Here is a 9,247-nt window from a genome sequence, read left to right on the forward strand (position 1 = left end):
TACTTAATTAAGCTCAGGTTTATGGAATAACCTATTGTTTTATTTTTCTCAGTTTTGGAATTATCTCTTTTTTAATGTGTGATTCAACTTGTCGTTTATCTTCTTTCAACATGTACTATGTAATTATTTGTGGTATCTTTAATGTGTGATTCAACTTGTCGTTTATCTTCTTTCAACATGTACTATGTAATTATTTGTGGTATCTGATCTCATGGGAGGGGAACTATTAAAAGCAATTGAATGATGTTGGGCTGAAGTATACGTTTTTGGAGGAGTCACGTGCTTAGGAGAAATAGTTTTATCGCCTCAAGACCGAGAAAATAGAATATGACAAGAAAAAAGAGGTAAATAAAATACGTCAAGATGATGAAAGACTGAGGTTGGAGGTCAAGAATATAGAAATTGACAAGAAAAAAAAGCTAAATAAAATCCGTAAAGAGGATGAAAGACTGAGGTTGGAGGCGGAGAAAGTAGAGCTGACCAAGAAGAAAGCGGATCAGCGCATTATAATGATAGACGTTAGTGCCATGCCAGCACTGCAATGGATATATTTTGAGGAACTGTAGAGGAAACTCATGGCAAGACGCAATGATCTTGCACATTTGGATTGATAAAAAAATTAAAACTTTTTCCACGGTTTATTTCTTTATTTTCTGCTTCAAACAAATATGTATGATAATATTATTGATACTAAGACAGTTTAATTTTTATGTGAATTGTCTAAATTTAAATGTTCAAACAAGGAAATTGGCCATTACAATTTCAGAAACTATTATAGATGCACGCTCAAATATAATCACTACTAATATGAAGGAAATACGAAACTACCGTAATTAACTCAAATATTATCACTACTAAAATGGCGGAAAAAAACAAATAAAAAATTATGCGACATGTCTACTGTTGGAAAAATAATAACCATTGATGTTCAATTAGATCTGATTGGAGCTGATGACGTTGGATGAAGTCCGTAAGCTCAGTTGTATGATTGCGCGACAGTTCTGGAACTTCATTATCAAGTTAATCAAACTCAATGTCATAACCTTCATTATCATCACACTCGTCTTCAATGATCATATTATGCAGAATAACACGTGCTTTTATTATATTTTTTTAGTTCCTTGACTTTGAACATTCGAGAAGATCCACAAATGATTGCAAATCGCTGTTGAAGTATCCCGAATGCACGTTCGACATCTTTTCTTGCAGATTCTTGTGCTTTCACAATTTTTTTTTTCTTATTTTCTAGTGGTAATGAAATCGTCTTCACAAAAGTTCGCCACTTGGGATAAATACCATCCGCAAGGTAATACCCCATAGCGTAGTCATTGCCATTGATTGTGTAATTGACTGGAGAAGCACGCCCTTGGGCAAGTTGCATGAAAATAAAAAATCTCTCTAGCACATTAATGTTGTTATGTGAACCGGACATACCAAAAAATATATACCATATCCAGAAATCATATAAAACAACTATTTCTAAAATAATAGTTTGTTCATGAATGTGGCCGGAGTACATACCTTTCTAGGCTGCGGGATAATTTTTTCCCTTCCAATGCTTGCAGCCAATACTTCCCAGCATTCCTAGGAATCCTCGTTGTTCACCAACTACAAGCAATCGAGCAATATCATTGACATTTGGTGACATCAAGTATGATTATGAAAAAACACTTATTATTATTTCAGAGCATTTTTTAAGGCTCTCCATTGCAGTGCTTTCACCAATACGTATGTATTCATCCATAAAATCTCTAGTAATCCCATGTGACAACATTCTAAGTGATGCGGTTATCTTTTGCATAGAAGATAAATCAACTCTTCCGGCACAATCTCTTTTTTGGATAAAGTACGGTTCATAAGACTTTACCTCATTTAGAATACGGAGAAATGGGAGACGGCTTATCTGAAATCTCATTTGAAATAGATTCGAGAAATATACTGGATTTTCTGCAAAATAATTACGAAATAAGCACTTGTGCCCTTGAATATGATCACGCCGAATGAACTTATGGCGTTGACGATTGCCACAATGCCTCGATGACAGTCCATCGGCCTCGTCATTAAGAACAACATCTAACTCATCTTCAAATGATAAGTATATGAGCAATTTGCGAAAGAATGTACGAGCCATTTGATGAAGGAAGTGAGATATCATGGGAGACTGTTGAATTTTGGTTCTTTAGATCAAATGAGACTTGAGTTTGTGAGAATGTGAATGCAAGCAGAATGCGTATTTATAGAGGAAAAAGTTACCGTTACATATATGACAAGAAATGTTACCGTTTGAGATAAGACAAAAAAAGTTACATTTGGAGAAAAAATAAAAAGTATTACCTTTGGAGGTAGGAGTTCAAAATGTTATCGTTGGAAGTAAGAGCTCAAAATGCACCTGTTGGAAAATGCACATATTAAAAAAAATTACTATTTTTATAATACGAATTTCGATGTGAAAAATAATACTGTATTCGATAGTCAAAATCGTACAAATATTTAGTAGACTATAATATTTGAAAAGAAGATTACAAAACAAAAGAGTTAGTAGTTAAGATTATAAATGGAAGTGAGAGAAAAAAATAATAAAGAAAAAGAAGAGAAATATTATTTAATATAATAGAAATAAGGATGGAGAATGAGATGTAGAAGGTTTTTTAAAGAGAGTAAAATTTAGGAAAAGTTTTAGGGAATTTACTTTTTAGTTAAATTATAGGGAATTTTATGGGGAATCTAATGAGGATGCTCTAAAAGAAATAAACTGATAATTTAAATGAGGAACATTCCAATCCGAATTTTACTACATTTATCAATTAATAATAACACTATTCGAAAATAAAATGTTTAATAATGAAATAATCACTAGACTAAAATCAAATTATTTTATTGTTTTATTTATATATTTATTATTATTGTTATTTGGTGATCCGTATGTTATAACTTATATATATATATATATATACACACACACACACACACACACACACTCTAGGTGAAAGCAACATGCAATGCACGTTTGTTTAGTTTATATTTAATTTTTTTTGTTAAGAACTAATTTTTTATTAATAATGACGTAATGTTTTTGGTTAATTAAATAATGATGTATATGTAATTTATAAATAATTACATGCCATGATATATTATAAAAGAATAGCATTAATAGAAACTATAACATGATCCTATAAATAAACATCACCGATAGTTTTATAAAAGTTCTTTGAGATAATTTTGATTATAGGATGACGATTCAGCATTTTTCTTATCTTGCATTGCCTCAATAGAGAGGACATTAAATTGCCTATGTTTTTTCTCTTTCAGTTTCTCTGGATTTACATAAACTTGAATCTTCCAAATTTCTTTTGATAATTTCTCTATAACGCTTTTAATATATGGTCGATGTTCCTACAAAATAAATTTTGAATAGCTTTATATAATTAATAAAAACCCAATTTCTTTTTTAATTAACTCATTATAACCAAACTCAATTTTTGAATAAAAATTTTAAAAGATACCTCTCTAGCATGTTCCATTAACTCAACTGCTGAGCAACTAAATGCCTCTTTTGCTACCTCACCAAACATAGTAGCAGCTGGCTTTTTAGTATTATTGTCCAGTTCAACATATGCTCTAGTACTTTAAATGCATTGAATATATTATTTTCAATTTAAATAGTATTAAATTTCAAATTAAATTAGATATCAATTATAAATTAAAATTGTAAGATACATACAGTGGTTTGCAAACCCTGTGAGCTTGTTTTTAGCCCATCCCTCTCTTCCTCAAAAGGCGTCGTTTTTGCTTTTTTTTTTTTTTTTGTTTATTTTATTAGGCCTGAATTTTTTGAATAGGGCTTGTTTTTAGTGGGTTTTCTCTGTTTTGGGCACAACCTGTTTGGCTTTGTGAAGCCCAGCCCGTGGGCTTGTTTTCAGTCCAACCCTCTCTGCCTCAAACGGCGCCGTTGGCTAGCCCTTAGGGTTTTCTTCTTCTTTTCTTCTTCTCCTGCACGTTGCTGCCTTCCTTCTTCTTCCTCTTCTTGGTTTCCTCTGTTTTTCTCCATTGCATGCCTTATCCGTGAGCCTCCTTGCTCGCCTCTCTCTATGTCCGCCATTTCTCCTCCGTGCCCTGCTTTTCGCGGTGAGAACCACCATCTGCATTTCTCCTCCATCCCATGCTTTATTTTTTGGCCCTAACCCGTACCTTATTTTAACCCCAAATTGTGATCATAGCTGAACCTCCATGCTTGCCACTCTCTCTCTTTCGTTCCCTTAGTATTTCAGGTTCAAGCTTGTGAAAAACGCCGTTGCATTTCCATTTCGTTTTCCCTCTACTTGTGCTCTGAGAAGATTTTTCGATTTCATCTTTCTTCATCTACAAATCTAGTTGTGCCGCAACTATCCTCCTCCTTTTTCGTGTGGTAATAGTTTGCATTGTAATTGTCAATTGGAGAATTGTAACGTTAATTAGACGAGATTAATGTCTAATACAGTAAATATAATGAATGATATGTGCATGCAGTTGTATCGGCAGTAATTGATAACAGATAAAAGGTTTGATGGACTTAAATACTTGGTTTAGGTAATTGTTAGAGGGAAGTAACTTCCATACGTTCGTTACATTCACAGTACACGGACGGATTTAGACAAACGACGTGTGTAAAACAGCCAATAAATAATTATTTTGAAATTATCAATCAAAATGCAGTATTTAATGAAGTTTAATTCAAATATGATGGTCGATCCATAATAACTTCCATATGCTCGTTACATTCACAGTACACGGACGGATTTAGACGAACGACGTTAACTTTATCGGGAAAACAACAAAAATTGTTAAAATAAGATTTGCCATTTGATAGCCACTTTAGATATATAAAGATATATGGAGTAAGAGTTAGGAGTTCATCAAGGGCTCACTAAATAGCCCAACCCATCATGGGCTCACATTATTACTATGCTAGTCCACACATGAAAATATAACAAACAGGCCTCTAGACAGTATGCCTTACAAATATGGAAGCTCCCACTCAAAGTCAAGCTTTTGCAACAATATTCATGAAATCTGCAATATATGTCTACAATCTCATTGATTCAGCAAATCGATCACATTTATGTTAATTGTATCATTTGTTGCAGTGTATAGAAGAAGATCATGTGGATCTCTCAAAATTGCATCTTTTTATTTTTCAGTGACTCGTACGATCTATATTATGAATACACAATATACTTACTGGTTTGGTGTGTTAGCCAAAATCATGTCTCTACAATTTTGTTCTAAGTTTCACCTCGGAATTAGGAGTTTTGCTATTCAAAAGCCTCACACACTGCACACCACAATTTTTTTTTTATTTTTTAATTATTTTTTTGTTTTATTTTCTTAAAACAATGAAATTTTTCTACTCATCATCCATATACCACACATTTGGTAAGAGAAAAAAATTAAAAAAATAACAAAAAGAGTAGTGTGTGGCATGTGAGGCTTATGAATAGATTTTTTCCAGAATTAGAGAGCTTTTAAAACTTTTGCTAATAATTTGGAAATTCTTATAGCATCAAACTAAAAGTAAAGGATAATGATGGTCTTACTACTCTTCTACTACTCTTCTACTACCATTCTACTACTCTTTTTATTATTTTGTTTTAAGTATTTTTTTAACATCCTTAATCATTAAGAAAAAATTAAAAATAATATACAACTTCACTAATAGTCAATTCCTTAACCATTAAGTAAAAAATAATTAAAAAAATAATAAAAAAATAAAAGTAATTGTAAATGGGTGGTATGAAGTAGTAAGTCTATTATTATCCAAATGTAAAATTAAGATCTTCAAGAAATAATGATAGTCTTACCACTCTTCTACTACCCTTCTTCTATTCTTTTTAATTTTTCTTTTACTTGATGATTAATAAAGTGACTATGAAATTATATATTTTTTAAAATTTTTTCTTAATGATTAAAGATATTAAAAAAAATACTTAAAAGGAAAAAAAAAAAAACAAATACACTAAGAATAGTAAAGTGGTGGTAAAAGGATTGTAAGTCTACCATTACCCATATTCAAGATAAGAATCTCTTACACCATTTCTAAACTCCGTTTAAATATAACTCCTTAAACTGCCACCTACTTTACAATCACACATTTCAAATTATAAAAACTTATAATATACCCATTTTTCTAGTTAACTAAAATGATAAGATTATTTCATATACCAAAATTTAAAAATAAATAAAGGACAACCCAAAAGGGATGGGCCAACCCAAGCACGAGTTAAAATAAAATAATCAACATTGATAGTATTATTGTATATTAGTTCTAAATTATTTGATATCATCTTATAACGAGATGATTAAAGGATAATGAAAAACGATATTTAGCAATATTACATTTGGCAATTCATTTTATCAAACTGAATAATTTTAATTTTTGAGGTATTTGTATTTTCTTATATAAAAATCACTAATTCCCTATTGATTACTCGCAAAAATCACCTAATATGCCCCAGTAGAATAGTACGTGGCTACGCGACATTGGCTGCCAAAGACTGAGCTCGATACGTTATTTGATAAAATAATCCGGGGAAATGTGAACTTCCAAAACGGCGTACCCAACACTGTACCCAGAAGCAATGGCTGCTCCTTCGTCCCTCCACTGCCTCGGACCGCCCCAAAAGAAACCCACCTCCACCACCACCATTTCCACGATCGTCGCCACCGAGAACAGCAGCGTTAATGAAAACTCAACTCAGCCACACCCATGTCTTGTTTCACTGGAAAAGTGCTCCAACATGTCGGAGCTCAAGGTTATCCATGCCCAAATGCTCAGGACTGGCCTTTTCTTCGACGAATACAACGCCAGCAAAGTCGTTGCCTTTTGTGCTCTCCAAGACTCCGGAAGCCTCCGTTATGCCCGTTTGGCCTTTACCCAAATCCACAATCCCACAACCTATACGTGTAATTCCATTATCCGAGGCTACACCAACAAGAACTCGCCCCGCCAGGCACTTCTGTTTTACCAAGAAATCCTAACTAGAGGTCTGGCCCCTGATAGATTCACGTTCCCAAATCGTGTCAGGATTTGCGTGAGGGCGAACAGTTGCATTGTCATTCTACGAAGCTCGGTTTCGCTTCGGATTCTTATATTCAGAACACGTTGATGTATACGTACTCCCAATGCGGGTGCTTGGTTTCAGCTCGCAAGGTGTTTGAAAAAATGGTGGAGAAGAGTGTGGTGTCTTGGGCGACCATGATTAAAGGGTATGCGCTATGCGATCAACCAGATGAAGCTGTTAGGATTTTTGAGAGGATGGAATTTGAGGGTGTGAAACCTAATGAGGTTACTCTGGTTAATCTGTTGAGTGCATGTGCTAGAGCGAGGGATTTGGGAATGACGAGACAGGTGCACGAATACATTGATGAGAATGGTTTTGGGTACCACGAGGTCCTAATCACGGCTCTTATGGATGTTTATTGCAAGTGTGGTTGTCTGTCTCTTGCTCGGGAATTATTTGACAACATGCCCATAAAAAACTTGGTTTCTTGGAACATAGTCATCAATGGACATGTTGAGGATAGTGATTTCGAGGAGGCCTTATCACTCTTTAAAGAGATGCAACTCGAGGGCCTCAAGGGGGATAAAGTGACTATGGTTAGCTTATTGATCGCTTGTACCCATTTGGGTGCTCTTGAGCTTGGTAAATGGTTGCATGCCTATATTGAAAAGGAGGGCATAGTGGTGGATGTTGCCTTAGGAACAGCCCTTGTTGACATGTATGCGAAGTGTGGGAGCATAGCCATTGCAATGAGTGTATTCCAAGAACTGCCTGAGAAAGATGTTATGACTTGGACAGCCTTGATTGTAGGTCTTGCAATGTGTGGTCAAGGAGAGAAGGCATTGGTGTATTTCTCTGAGATGCAGATTGCAGGGGTGAAACCAGATGCAATTACCTTTGTAGGGGTCTTGGCAGCCTGTAGTCATACTGGATTTGTGGATGAAGGGATTTCACATTTTAACTCAATGTCTAAGACATTAGGCATTCTGCCTAGCATTGAACACTACGGTTGTATGGTTGACATATTAGGCCGAGCTGGCCGCATAGCTGAAGCAGAGGAGCTGATACAGAACATGCCAATGGCACCAGATCATTTTGTTTTGGGAGGACTTCTTGGTGCCTGCAGAATCCATGGCAACCTTGAGGCTGCAGAAAGGGCAGCTGAAAAGCTTATCGAGCTTGACCCAAACCATGGAGGAACATATGTGCTTTTATAAAAAATATATAGCTCGTCAAGGAAGTGGGAGGAAGCTAAAAAAGTCAGGGAACTCATGGCAGAAAGAAACATAAAGAAGCTGCCAGGTTGCAGTTTGATTGAAGTTGATGGTGTAGTTCATGAATTTGTAAAAGGTGACTCAACACATACGCAATCTTCACTGATCTATGAAACGTTGGAGGACATGATTAACCGATTAAAGAAAGAGGGTTGTGTTCCTTATAAATCAGAAGCGTTGTTTGATATGGATGAAGAAGAAATGGAGACTGCCCTTAGCCACCATAGTGAGAAGCTGGCAATTGCATTTGGGCTTTTAAGTACCGTCTCTGGGACCCCGATTCGAGTCGTGAAAAACCTTCGCGTGTGCCGTGATTGCCACACTACAACCGAACTCATTTCCAGGGTTTACGAAAGAGAAATACTAGTGCGGGATAGGAATCGGTTTCACCATGTCAAGGGTGGAGTTTGTTCGTGCAGGGATTTCTGGTGACGCAAGACTCATCCAATACTCAAGAGAGCTTTCACAAATTTTCTGCATTCTGTACCACATTCACATAGAGAAGTTTGAGTTTCTTTTTCGACCCTTGTATCCCATTTATCTTTGTGCATTAGTTATATGTTCATATTCATGTCTGTGCCCAAGCTTGTCTATTTGAAATATAACTGGTCATAGTGACGGAAAATCTAAGGAATTTTGTCCCAGATTATTTTACAGCCTGAATAACCTTATGATGAGGCCGTGTTAAGCAGCTCATGCTGCCTGCGGAACTTACCCCCTCAAACTCCTCCAGTTAATACCATCCACGAATTCCCTCAAACTTCCATCCAACTTGTAAATTTGTAATCACTCCACAAGCTACTGAGTTTAACAATTACCCTTCAAATTATCAAAAACTTGTAAAAGCACCCTAGAGAAACTATGCAAATGACAAGCAAGCAAATAAATTTGGAAACTAGTTTTCCACTTGTCTCAGTTCTCACGCATCACCAATAC

General features: G+C 35.2%; 1 pseudogene; it reads left to right on the plus strand.

Annotated features, from left to right (window-relative positions):
- The first annotated feature begins 6,600 nt into the window (after window positions 1-6,600).
- Window positions 6,601-8,936, plus strand: LOC108991851 (annotated as a pseudogene).
- Window positions 8,937-9,247: the final 311 nt, after the last annotated feature.

This window comes from Juglans regia, chromosome 10, assembly GCF_001411555.2.
Source record: "Juglans regia cultivar Chandler chromosome 10, Walnut 2.0, whole genome shotgun sequence".
In the NCBI taxonomy this organism is placed as follows: domain Eukaryota; kingdom Viridiplantae; phylum Streptophyta; class Magnoliopsida; order Fagales; family Juglandaceae; genus Juglans; species Juglans regia.